The sequence below is a fragment of the Chelonia mydas genome, chromosome 7 (genome assembly GCF_015237465.2).
Source record: "Chelonia mydas isolate rCheMyd1 chromosome 7, rCheMyd1.pri.v2, whole genome shotgun sequence".
NCBI lineage: Eukaryota > Metazoa > Chordata > Testudines > Cheloniidae > Chelonia > Chelonia mydas.
The window spans coordinates 35,641,203-35,655,709 of record NC_057853.1 but is presented as its reverse complement, the minus strand read 5'-3'; the positions used below and the strand labels follow the sequence as shown (position 1 = coordinate 35,655,709).

General features: G+C 43.9%; 1 protein-coding gene across 8 annotated transcripts in view; it reads right to left on the bottom strand.

Moving 5' to 3' along the window:
* Positions 1-14,507, bottom strand: part of IQSEC1 (IQ motif and Sec7 domain ArfGEF 1) — a 692,283-nt gene that overhangs the window by 442,727 nt on the left and 235,049 nt on the right. The gene's annotated exons all lie outside the window — the stretch shown is intronic.

Below are 14,507 nucleotides of genomic sequence, written 5' to 3'. Positions count from 1 at the left end.
AAGTGTTTACTTTAGAGTAAACCCACCTTGTCATAGTGTAGAGAGCCTGTTTTTTTTAATTATTTGTCAGAAGATGTTGACAGAACATGTTTGATCATGTCTCTCAGTAGTAGGTGTTTTAAAAATATTTCCAATTCCATTTATTGGGAGCTTGATTTCATTTCTTTTCTTTCCATAAACCAATTGCATTGCAAGCCACAACACAATCAATCAGACCGCATCATAAACATGTCAACAACTAATGCAGTGCATAGAGCAATCTCACCTTTATTAATCTAGGCTGCAAAAAACCTAGATAGCTTAAGTACAGCAAATATATATATATTTTATTCAAGTCATATGTATCTTGTAAAAAGACAGCTCTAAATGAACTTTATACATCTGGGTCCACCAAAAGCTTGCAAAATATGCTGCAGTACACTTTGCCTGCCTGCTCTCTTGCTTTTATATGACTTTTTCACACTGCAAAGATAACCAAATAGTGGAGAGCAAAGCCAGCATACACAGTAGAATACACAACCCATTAAAGTTATGATTATGCATCACAATTGAAACTTCAGCATAACCATGTTATAAATTGTAAGAGTGACTTTCCAAGTCCAAACCAATAAAATGCAAATGTGAACTTATACAGGACTTTTCATCTGAGAATCTCAAGTGCTTTATAAACAATTACACCCCAGTACAACTCTGCTAAGTAGTTATGTATTCATTGCCAGGTTAATAATTGGACAACTGCGGCACTTTTTCATGTAGGCAAAACATTCCCCTTCCCCCCGCTCACAAATCCCTGACTTGCCTGTGCACATTGAGCAGGGTGTAAGCTGAGTGGTGGGCTAGGGAACAGATGAGTGCTCTTTGCTGCTCTCTGGCTATGTGGTGGCTTGCCGCTTACAATGAGCCAAAATCCTTCGTGGAAATGTTAGCTGGAGGATACTAATGTATGTTATAGAACAGACCGGGTCAGAAAAACTTTGATGTAACCATTTAATATTTCAACATTTTAAAAATGTTATAGTCATTTCAAAACAAAGGAGTCCTGACAATATCAAAATGTCTCATTTTGACTTTTTCAGAACAAAACATTTTCCATTTTTTGTTTTGAAATGACTATGAAATGTTAAATATATCAAATTTTAAATGGTGAAATCAAAATGAAACATTTTGATGTCACAATGAAACATTTTAATTGACTCAAAGCAATTTTTCCCCAGAATTTTCTTTTGCAGAGAATTTTAAAATGTTCAGTTTTTGCTTCTAACCAGAACAAAGAAATGTTGAAGTCTCTGAATCCTTCGTAAAGCAGAATTTCCATCCTGTGCACAGCTCTAATATGGAGGTATTCTTCTTGACTGCTGCCATCAGGGAAGAAGCTCTCAATATACTTCTCTTCCCCTTCTTTTACACCAGATCTTCACAGGACAGGATTGAGCTGTAAGTGCACTCACAATTTCTGTTCATTTGAATGGGCATTATGGGTGTTCAGCACCTCTGAAAATTGGGCCTGAAGCATCCTATTTTACACATAGGTTATTTATATTTTTTTGTTGTTGCAGTTTTAAAGTCCACTACTTTGTAATTTGTCAAAATTTGACCGATGGATTTTAGTTATTTTCTAAAATAAAGCTCTCAGCCTTTTAAGGTCAGTTTCAGCAATAAGTTGTCTTTTTTCAAGCCAGCCATTGGAGTTAAGAACCAATGAGGACAAATGTCAGTAGTTACAGAAACTGCTCTGCCAGAGCTAGATTAAATTGGTATATTATTATTTTTGAAAATGAATCAACTACTGTAAGTCAATAGCAGTTTCTCTACCCCGCACTTATGCACATATCAGATTCATAACTAGCTGACTATACAATGAAACAGTACTTAGCTTCAAATTAAAGCTCATTATAATCACATACATTCTCTTTTTGTAGAGACTGTCAGCTTTAATAAATACATGCACCAAGTGCTTCTTTTCTCTAAACATGTCATCTTTACTGTATCCAGTGATGGGTCTTTAATGTTGTCCAGCAGATTTATGGTTTAACAATTAGTTAATATAATCAAGAGCTGAATTATTGTATAAAATGCCCAAGTCGGGAAGAAAGAGGAGTTCATTTTAAATGGGTTAACACCTTAATTTAACAACTCAAATGGCAAAGGGAAACATGCTCAAGCTGCTTAATACACCAGTCTATTTTTGTTTTGTTTTTTAAATTCAAAGTACTCTCATACGGTATATTTTATTGTAAGCCATTCTATCACATATTTATGTCAGAAATAGTCATGTCTAGCACTCAATCATATATTTACAACACAAATCCAAAATGTAACTTTGATCATAAATATTCAATGAGAATGACAGTGAAGTGAAGAATTTTTGTTTGAAACTACTGGGGTTGGAAGAGCCTTAAGAAGAACAAATGTAGCTGAAAACAGCTCACTGAAAGTTATCACACTAGCAATTAAAGTTTTGTACTAGACTAACCCAAAAGTGCTACAACCAGAAGATACCCAAAGAACACTTAAAGTGGAGGGAACAGGTCAGCTTGATTGCAATAATATTCTTATGTACACATGCCCAGATCATATCTTGCAACTCATCATTACAGCAGCAACAAACAAGCTGGGGGAAGGGGACAAGAACATACCAATCTTTGATGTGATCCCACATATCATTTTCCCTGTCATCATATGATAACACAAAATCAGCCAAGAAATAAAATTTTATTTTTATAAAACAATATTGTTTCAAATATCTACTATATATATCCACACACACAAAATTTACATGTATATATGTGAGGCTCATGTCTTTCTCAGTACAGATATTATAAATTGTGGTCTCGGTGAGTAAATGATCTATGGGTGTTTTTTTTTGTTTGTTTTTTTAAATTTCATACTGATTCTAGGTATTTCTGGGGCCCAAGCTGATCCACTCCTTCTTCTTTCTTTCTGCACAGAATTCCCACCCTCTCTGTTTAGATAGTGTCAACATCAGCAGCTGGCTGCAGCTACAGCACCTAGGATAGCAGAGGCTGCCTAAAGAACAGAGAGAAAGGTGCTGTGGAGAAATTGGGTCTATATTACAGTGTGAAATATTTGATCAAATTCCAGACTTAGACAAGTTTAGGCTTGTTTTACATGTAAAAATTATCAGATTAATATCACTGGGTTGAACCACCACTGCCATATTTTTTATTGTATCTATCAGCCGTTTAAAATGTGAGGAATAAGCCACTGTGAATAGAATGCTTGAAGACAATGAAAATACATAATGACTTCTATGCAAAATGGACATTGTAAAAAATGCAGAATGTCAACTATGAAACTATTTAAAAAAGACACTGGCAAAGAGTGCTGTGTTTATCATGTCGCTTGGCATATCAAAATACACAATTAGTGTCACCCGCTCAGGCAAAAAATGTCAACAAAGACAGAATTTTGCAAGTGTTCATACATCTTATTTGGTTTCCTTGCCCTTATTTCAATGAGAAGTGCTGCCAATAGGAATGAGTTCTAATTACCTGGTTTCTTCCCCTGCATTTGTTGAACTGTAGGCTAGTGGTCATATGGTTCAGAAGAGTGCTAGATATGTGAAACTGACTAAAGAGGCAGTTAATTTAGTAAATATTTGAGACAGACTAGTTTAAATATGTTGCAAGACTGCTGGATGCTAGAAACACCCAACAGTATAAATCCATGCCACATCCTATTATTATTCTCTGAGCAGCCTGTGTTTGGTCTAGACTCAAGAGGGATCTTCTCAAGAATAGAGCTACTAAATTGCAGCAGTATATTTTCATCTTTCATATATCAGCATTGTGTTAACATCACAAAGAAGATTACTTATTCATTATAAAGATATTAAAGTGCTCTAAACCCTCCTTTACCTCAAGGCTGTTGACATATTATTTTCTAAGAGAAAATAAATTTAGAAAGCTATTTAAAATCACTGTCACCTCTTGGTAATAAATGCTTTACATTGATTGGTTCTTTTATACACACTGGCCCCAGTTCTTGGATGCATTGCAGTCACTTTGTGTTGTTCGAGCAGTTAAAAACAGCCATAAACCTGGCTGATCTTACCAGTGGAGGATCTCCCCAATGGGTTATGCCCCTATATACTAGCAATCCCTGATCTGCCCCTTGGAGGCTGTTGTCAGCCAGTGTAAATAAAATAGAGCAGGCTTGTCTACTTTAATCTAAGGATTTGACTGGATGGTCTCAAGCTTGGAGAGTAAAATGGTGGCTTACAGGCATCTCTGCCCAGAGTTCTTCCTTATCTGTCACCTTTGCTGTCACTCCTGAGTGCAGCTTGGATGCTGCCCACATTTGGGATGCCCCATATCTGAACCTAGAAAATTGAATGGTATTCAGAATATCAGTGGTACAACATTTGACTATTCCTGACAAAACTTGACTTACTAGATGCTCCTGTGCTGTTTGGGAGTTCCTAGAACACTCTCATCTATTTGTTGACTCAGCATCTTGTCTCTCACAGTTTACTCCAAATCATAAAATGCGTTTAATGAAGCAGATGAGTTCCACTCCACTTCCTTGTGCACAGTGAATTTCATGGGACTTTGGTCCTGTCCTGTTTAGAGAAGCTCCCTGCTAGGAATATCTTATCCATCTGTTAATATTATGTTCTTATCAATTCCTTCTGCCAGATGACTGGAAGAGGGAGACTTTGGCTCTCTGAGGGAACTACACTATGCATCTATGGATTAAACAGTAAACATCTTACCTAGAAGAGTTTATTATAATAAGTTTGCTTTTTGTCAAGGGTTTCCAAGATTCCTTGAGCCCAGTTCACCTCTCCTTTACATGGATGCAACTCCATTGATCTCAATGGAGTTACTCCTCATTTACATCAGCGTGAGTGAGAGCAGAATCAGGTCCCCTTTTTCTGCAGTTTGAATGGTATTTCTCTTTGAATGCATTTCAAAAGGCGTTGCAGTTTGTTAATGGTTTTCTGAGCTTTGCTCTTTGGAAAGAAATGAATAAAAAGTACCCTTGCTTGACCCTGATGGGCCTCTCAGGCTTTGCCGTTTTTCTTTAAGATTTTGTAATTTTTATGCAAATGGAGCAAAACCTATGCTTCCCCTCTCCATAAGCATAGAGCACTGTCTGCAGGGAAACCAATGAGGTTCTCCTGAGTAGCAGACCCATGCTTAACTCTTTATAGCACAGATCCTTAAATGCAGAAAGATATTAGGGTGAGGCTGGTTGATTCACAACTACAGGGTATATCTCTCACACTCTGGCCTGGTCTGCACTACAAACTTAGGTAGACATAAGTCACGTTATGTCGATCTAATAACGTATGTGTCTACACTACCGAGTCCCTTCCACTGACCTAAGTGGCCTGTGAAGTAAATTCTGTACTCCACCTCCGCGAGAGGCGTACCACTTGATTCCACATCCACAGGTTCACATGGGGATAGTGTAGACACTGCATTGTGTAATTCGAATGAATTGGCCTCCAGGAGGTGTCCCACAGTGCTCTGCTGTGACCACTCTGGAGCCCTTTCACAGGACCAGTTGGTGGCAGAGCGTGATGCCGAGGAAGGCATCTCTGGGGAGTGCACATTGCCAATCAGACTGTAGGGGTTACGTGCTATTTTTTTTAATGTTTAATCTGAACAAAAAAGTAGATGTAATGGGTATCAGTGGCCACTCCAGCTATGCAGAGGGTGCTCTCCTAAAAAGACTGTTTATCTGCACGGGGATGGCCTGGGAATCCTCCACAGATATCTTTAGGAAGCTTCATGGAGGTCCTCTGCAATCCTTTGCAGAAGGTTTCTGGGAAGGGCTGCCTTATTTCGTCCAACCCGGTAGGACACTTTCCCGCGCCACTTCAGTATTAACTGCTGCATCATTGCAGCACACAGCATTGCAGAATAAGGACCAGGTCTGTACCCAGACACTTGCAGCATCTGCTCCCTTGCTACCTCTGTTACTCTCAGGAGAGTGATATCGCATAGGGTCACCTAGGGGAAACGAGGGAAGTTTTCAGTGCTAGCCCTTAAGATGCAAACAATTCAACAAGTAAGCCACCCCCCGGTTCGGTGAAATCTGGTTCACATAACCATGCTTTCCCAAATGTGCCATGGCTATGGTTGGACGGGATCACTGTGTATTGCAAGCAGCATTGAAAAAAAAAAAAGCGGGGGAGGGAGACTTCCTGTTTGTGTCTCCCCTCCTCCCCCCAGTGCTGCTTTTGTGAAAAAAAAACTATTGGGCGGCCTTTACACTGGTGCCTGTCCTCAAACACCATCCAGGTTGATAGGGGAAAGGAGGCTTTTCTCAAATTCCAACCTGAGATCTCAAGGATATCTTCACAAAAGCAGAGGCACAAGACCTCTCGCCCATGCCTCGTGGCCTTACTGACCATGGCTGGAGCAGCAAACTGACTCTTGCAATAGCCAGTGGCTGTGATGACATTGTGGCTTGCGGTGAAGTATATTGAGGCGTGGTTTTTTTTATAAAAAAAATTAACCTTGCACCAGAAACAATGTATGCACTGTCAGTGCTACCCTTGTGCTTTGCATTCCTTGCAGCTGAAACCTTGCCCGTTGGCACATTCTTCACACCGGGACAGAGACTTTCCCAGATTAGAAGGTGGAAAAAGAAGACTTGGGAGGACATGTTCAGTGAGTTAATGCATGCCTCCAAGAGTGACAAGATGGAGCTCAGAGCATGGAGGATTACACTGTCCAAGAACCTGGACATGGACAGGGAGGACAGGAGAGCATGCAGGGAACAAGAGCATGCTATGCAGGAAGATATGATGCGGATTATGAAGGAGCAATCAGACATGTTGAGGCATCTGGTTGAGGTTCAAGGAAGGCAGCTGGATGCTAGAGTCCCTCTGCAGCCTATGCTAAACCTGCTGCCATCACCGCCAAGTTCTGCATCCTCCTCCCCAAAACATCCTATGAGGTGTGTGTGCATGGGGGGGAGGGTGGGAAATTGGTATCCCTTGCACTCAACACCAGGGGAGGGTACAAGGACCAGAAGGTGACCATTCCCACATCTGTGATTGTTATTGCAGTGCACCTGTAAGTAAGCTTTCCTTGTTTCTCCCCCCACAGTGTTATAAGTCCTTTTGCCCCAGGTTATCTTACTTTTCCTTGCTGTCACATTACTCTGGCTCATTGCTGAAACTGGTTTTCAAAGTCTCACGGAGACGGAGAGCCCCTCGATGTGCTCTTCTTATTGCCCTGGTGTCTGGCTGCTCAAAATTGGCTGCCAGGCAATCTCCCTCAACTGCCCCACACCTCGGCAGAAACTTTTCTCCCTTTGTTTCACAGATATGGAGCACACAGCAGACAGTAATAACAATGGGGATATTGCTTTCACTGAGGTCTAACCTAGTAAGCAAACAGCGCCAGTGACCTTTTAACTGTCCAAAGGCACATTCTACCACCATTCTGCATTTGCTCAGCCTATGGTTGAACTGGTCCTTACTGCTGCCCAGGCTGCTGGTATACGGCTTCATGAGCCCTGGGAGCAAGGAGTAGGCTGGGTCTCCCAGGATCACGATTGGCATTTCAACATCACCAATGGTTATTTTGCAGTCTGGAAAGAAAGTCCCTGCTTGCAGCTTTCTGAACAGACCTGTGTTCCTAAAGATGCTTGCATCATGCACCTTTCCCAACCATCCCACGTTGATGTTGGTAAAATGGCCCCTGTGATCCAACAGCACTTGCAACACCACTGAGAAGTACCCCTTTAGTTTATGTACTCCTTGGCAAGGTGGTCTGGTGACAAGATAGGGATGTGCGTTCCATCTATCACCCCACCGCAGTTAGGGAACCCGATCGCAGCAAAGCCATCCAGTATGTCCTGCATGTTGCCCAGAGTCACTACCCTTCTTAGCAGAAGTCTGTTAATGGCCCTGCAAACTTGGATCACAACAGATCCCATGGTAGATTTATCCACTCCAAATTGATGCCCTACTGATTGGTAGCAGTCTGGTGTTGCAAGCTCCCACAGAGCTATCGCCACTCGCTTCTGGACTGTCAGAGCAACTCTCATTTTAGTATTGCTGTGCTTCAGGGCCAGGGAAAGCTCTTCATACAGTTCATGGAAAGGGGCCTTACACATTCGAAAGTTCTACAGCCATTGCTCATCATCCCACAGCTGCATAACGATGCAGTCCCACCAGTCAGTGCTTGTTTCCTGGGCCCAGAAATGGTGCTCAACCATGTGAAGGGGATGTGTGACTGTTGCCAGCAACTACAAATTGCTTTGCTCTACGTCTCCCAGCAGGGCTGCTTGCATGGCATTACATTGTTCTGTGAGGCGGCTCCTGTATCGGCTGTGTCAATAAGCAGGATAAGGCACAAGGTGCTTGTAATGCTCACAGCAACAGTGTACAGCTGAACAGGGCCCATGCTTATCGTGCTATGGCATCTGCATGGGTAACCCAGGGTTATGAAAAAAGGCACAAAAAAGGCTTGGTTTGTTTGCCTTTGATTTCAGGGAGGGAAGGAGGAATGGAGGTAAGTGTATCCTGGGAGGCTAATGCCATGTTCCCATAACCACCTGCACCAATGTTTGGGTCCCATAAGGCATTGCAAGCCCAACCCAAAATTCCACTCAGCTACATGCCCTGTGGGATAGCTACCCACAGTGCAGTGCTCCGTGCCTTGATGCAAGCCCTGCTAGTGAGGATGCATTCCACTGACGCAATGAGCATAGTGTGGACACACAAGATTGACTTGCTTAAATCGGAGGCTCAATGTCGACTTACATGAAGTCAACTTAACTTTGTACTGTAGACATGGCCTATATAGTAGGGGCATAGGAACTAAAGTGCAACTGCTGCCTATCAATCCTCAGTTCTCTCTCTTTCTGCATCAAGGGTCTCAGGAACAGTTTTTCTCCTCTCAGCACCCACTGTTTCCTTTACATAAGTCTTCCCTCGAACCTGTCTCCTCTGACAGCCTATTCTCTCCCTCTTCTTTAAACCATTTTTTTAAATCTCTGTACCCCATTTCTCTCTCTCCACCAGGCTACATCTACCTTGGTTTATCTGTAACACCTATCTAGACTCTTCAAGTCTCTCTTTGTGTCCTCCATCTTTTTCTGCTCCAAAACTTACCTCTTCCCCATAATTGCTTCTCTGCTCCTCTTCCTCCTCCACTCTTTTGTGCAATGAGAGATACTATGATATTTTTTTCATAGGTAGGGTAATTTCCAGAATGGGAGAATGCAATTATTGTAACAGTCTGTATCATAAACGATGTCTTTCTATCCATCCTCTCATTCCTCTTTCCTGAATAAATTGTGAGACTTGTTCATGTGTGTCTGATACTCTTGTCTTCTAAAAGCTGCAGACACTATCGGCCCAGACCAGAGATGGGCAAACTACGGCCCGTGGGCCACATCCAGCCCGCGGGACCCTCCTGCCCGGCCCCTGAGCTCCTGGCCTGGGAGGCTTGCCCCCAGCCCCTTCCCTGCTGTTCCCCCTCCCCTGCAGCCTCACCTCAGGTCAGGGCGGTCAGAAGGCGGGGAACGGGGGGGTTGATTGGAGGCTGGGGTTCCAGGGGGGCAGTCAGGAAGGAGGGGGGGTTGGATGGGGTGGTGGGGGACAATCAGGGGGCACGCATTCCGGGGGCTGTCAGGGACAAGGGGTGCTTGGATTGGGCAGGGGTCATGGGGGGGCCATCAGGGGGCAAGAAGCGGGGGGGGGGGTTGGATAGGGGGTCAGGGCTGGGCCACGCCTGGCTGTTTGGGGAGACACAGCCTCCCCTAACCGGCCCTCCATACAATTTTGGAAACCCGTTGTGGCCCTCAGGCCAAAAAGTTTGCCTGCCCCTGGCCCAGACGTTTATATAAAAGATATATGTTTCACAGGTTTACAACATTGGTGAAGATTAAATAAATAAATGGAGCAATGACCAGACAAAAAATCCTACCCTCAGATGCATGGAACAACTGAAGTCAATTACTACATGCACCTACACCTTTAAAAGCAGGAGCAAGTGCCACCCATATCCCCCATTTATATATGCATGTAAAATAATCCAATTGGAAGCATGTATACAATATACTTAGACTTAAAGACAAGACCTTACCCATGATTCAATCTGGCTTTACAGATAAAGCAGTTTTCTAGTCTTGCCTTATGATTAATCAGGACTTATGGCTATTTTAGTAATTAATTCCCCCCACAATGTCATTTAGTATTTTTGTATAACTGCAGTTGTATAACCTTGCCTGGTAGTTTTCCCCACCACATATCTAATATTCCATGCATGAAAAAGTGCATTTATCTCTCTCTTGTCTTATTCTTCCTTCTAGACTGAACATATTAACTCTCGGTGGCATGACTGATACCATGGGAGGTTTTAAAAATGCCGGATACTTTTTTTTTTTAAGTGTTTCAGATTATGTAATTGCTTCAAAGAGACCCATTCTTTAGCACTTCCATTATGAGCTAGATCAGAGGTGGGCAAACTACGGCCTGCAGGACCGTCCTCCAGGAGGCTAGCCCCCGCCCGCCCCGCTATTCCCCTTCCCCCGCAGCCTCAGCTCACTGCTCCACCGGCGCCATGCTCTGGACGGCGGGGCTGCGAGCTCCTGGGGCAGCGCAGTGGCAGAGCCGCGGCCTGACCTGGGTGCTCTGCGCGGCATGGCTGCCTGTCCTGGTGCAGCCGCGCCGCCAGCCACTGGTGCTCCAGGCAGCGCGGTAAGGGGGTAGGGAGCAGGGAGGGGTTGGATAGCGAGCAGGGGAGTTTGAGCGGGTGGTCAGGGGGGCGGGGGTGTGGATAGGGGTCAGGGCAGTCAGAGGGCAGGGAACAGGGTGGTTGAGTGGGGGCAGGGGTCCCAGGGGGGCAGTCTGGAAGGAGGGGGGGTTGGATGGGGCGGCAGGGGGCAGTGAGGGGCAGGGGGTCCGGGGGTGGTCAAGGAGAAGGGGTGGTTGGATGGGGCAGGCGTCCTGCTGGGGGGCAGTCAGGAAGGAGAGGGGGGAGTTGGATGGGGCAGTGGGGGGCAGTTAGGGGTGGGGGGTCAGGGGGCAGTCAGGGGACAGAGAGCGGGGGGTGGATGGGGCAGGGGTCCCTGGGGGGCCGTCAGGGAACAGGGGGGTTGGATGGGGCAGGAGTCCCGGGGGGGTGGCTGTCAGGGGGCGAGAAGAAGGGTGGGTCTGATAGGGGGTGGGGGCTGGGCCATGCCTGGCTGTTTGGGGAGGCACAGCCTCCCCTAACCGGCCCTCCATACAATTTCAGAAACCCGATGCGGCCCTCAGGCCCCTGAGCAAGATGGACTGCCATTGATTCAACTTCTCAGTTTATACTTTTTGGTGTTGAGATCAATCATGTTGAAATTCCCTTGGTCTTTTAAAGTGACATCATTAGGCAGCAACCAGAACAAAATGCAATGGGCCTAATTCTCCTCTGCTTTGGCCTTCCTGTAGTCATTTACACCTATGTGAAAAGTGAGCTTAAAACACTATCCCGCTTTTCAGACACCCAGCACAGGAAAAGGTAACTATGTAGGGTAGTGGAGAATTAGCTCCAGTGATCTTTAGTAAGACTTACCAAAGGCATAAATCCAATAGTAGGGCTTCCACAAATGTACAAGTCCTAGAGCTTAGATGTATACCATTTACCAGCTTTGCTCTAACAATTAGCACAAGCACTATGGTTTCATGTTATGCCAATCTCATTACAATCAGTTTCTCACCAACACGGCACTATCATTTCAGTGCATGTAGCCAAGTATGAGGATTCTGACCATTACAGGGGAAGTGGCTGAATGGGGTACCTTTCCCATAATAGCTCACTCTACCCTGGTGAACAAGGGTGAGGTCTTATGCTCAGATACTACGGTGGTGGAGGCTATACAAGCACATGGAGGAACACAGGAATAGATTAAGCATATGTGGAGGTTAACAATTGATATGTTATGGTCCCTGGCCTGTACTAAGGGGGTCATTCAAGTTTACACTCTGACAGCTAATGCGAGGCTGTTTGCAGTTTACAGACTAGTCTGTAGAAATTTCTCTAGGATCATGAGGTTCTGTAGTAGAGCATTAGATGAGAGGTTGAGGTACAGGGACCAAGGTAAGGATGGCACTGAAATCTTAATTTATTATCTCCCAATCTTGACATTTAGGTTTTTATAACTACAATCATTTTAATAATGCTGTTTTAAATAGATTTATCTATGTGCTTATATATGGCCCCATCTAGATACCTATTTATAACTCTGACTATGTTAAAGATTTTATCTCAATTTTTTTTTAATGTTCTGTTGTACCATTTCTGGTTCCTCCTAACACTATTTTAATTGCCAATTACTGGTCATTCACATAAATCACATCATATTGCTTCTGTTTCCTGATTGGCTAGCATGAATGACTAACATACACAGAGTGAAACTTTAATGTTATAACTGAAAATACAATTTGAAATTAACTTTCCCCAAATAATGAAGCTTAAAATTCTCTACTAGTTATGTTCATCTGCTGTTAAAAAGTGAAAGAGTCATAAATACATCTGAACTGAAATTCATTTAATGTCTGAACTAATTCTCAGGATCAGATTCCCTCCCCTGTTTCCCCCACTCCCTCCACTATTCATTTACCTCTAGAAAAGAATGAAGAAAAAACATATTACTCTATATACTTGTGTACACCCCGATTTAGGTGTACAAATAATTTTAAAATATTCTTAGACCCATATATATGCTATGTAGACTTATACTTAATTATATGAGATAGAAGTGAACCAAGGTAAAAGGGCAGAAAGACGTGCCAAGACCTAGACAGATTAGAATGAACCACTCATGTGTCTCATGAGAAACTGTGCTCCTGTGAAGTGTATGTGCTCAACACAAGTGCCTATCTCTGTGGCCCTCTATTCCTGTAATAGTTTACAAATTTCCCAAGGGATCTAGTGGTATTTTCATAGCAAATATTCAATATTTTGTGTGATTTTTTTTCAGAGAAACCATTAACCTTTTTTATTCAGTGAAGCCTTTAAAGTAGAGTTTGCCTTGAGGTGGCGGATAGGTCCTCAGTGGCTATTAGTCAACATGGTCAGGGCTGCAACCCTGTGCTCTGGGTATCTCTAAGCCTCTGACTGCCAGATCCTGGGACTGGATGACGGAATGGATCACTCAATAATTGCCCAGTTCTGTTCATTCCCTTTGAAGTATCGGCATTGGTCACTGTCAGAAGACAGGATATTGGGCTAGATGGACCATTGGTCCGACCCAGTATGGCCATTCTTATGTTAAGTGAAGGAAGGAATAATCTTTCCCCCATCATTATAGTGGAATCCACCAAACAGGCAAGATTGTGGAACCCAAGAATTATACTCCTCATCTTCCCTGATAGTGTAGAAAAATGGGTTGCTACTCGCTGAGTCTAGAGGTTCTTTCCTGTAACCAGAGCACAAAGTAACCTTTGGGACACTGTAAAATAATAAACACAGTAATTAACATGACCCTATAATCCAGTTTGCACAGAACAGTAGATTCTCATGGAGCCTGTAATACCTGGCTATACTGGCCATTGAGAAGTAGGACTCTTCCAGGTTTCTTTTCTTTCTTTACATATATACAATGTACTGAGAATTTCTAAATCAGAGGGAAGTGTTTTCAAAACTGAATTGGAGCAGAGAGAGACTCAGTGGCATATTATTTCCTAGGCTGACAAGGCCTAGGCCTAGGGCGGCAAATTTATAATAGCCATAGGTGCCGACTTTACCAAGCGCCGGTGGGTGCTTGCTACCCCCCTACCCCGCCCCAGCTCCGCCCCTTCCCCACCCCCCATTTCAACCCCTTCCCCAAATCCCCGGCCCCGCCTCCTCCCACGGGCGTGCCACGTTTCCCCTCCTTCCCCCTCCCTCCCAGCTTGCAGCACGAAAGCGCGGGGAGGGAGGAGAAATGGAGCGGAGGTGAGCTGGGGGTGCGGGGAGGGCAGCAGCAAGTAATCCGGGGGGGGGGAGAACAGAGGAACTGCTCCCCACCCCAGCTCACCTCCACTCCACCGCCACCTCCTCCCCCAAGCACGCCACTGCTCCGCTTCTACCTCCTCCCTCCCAGGCTTGCCGCAGGAAACAGCTGCCGGTGGGTTCAAACGAATTTGTACAAAAACTAAAACAAATTCATATGGGGCCAGGGGTGGCAATTATTTCAGGGCCTAGGGGCAGCAAAATCATTAATCCGCCACTGGAGAGACTACAGAATGGATGCCAGGAATAAGAGTGAGAGAGAAAGGAAAGATACTGAAAATTATTTGACACTATTAGTCACCACTGTGCCAAGGGAGAAAAGACCAACCCTTCATTCCAGAAGGGTGATCTTTAAAGATAGAGAAAGCTTTCAGAAATCTTCCTGGAAAGCCTTATGAACTTTCAAATAAATTATACTGTGTATGTTATGATCATCAAGCTTATTCACCATATACTCGAAAGCCTTGTTGACCAAGATCTAAATCTCTCAGTGCCACACTTGTCATTTTCTTTTACATTGTTCTCATATAGGTACTCTTCTAACCT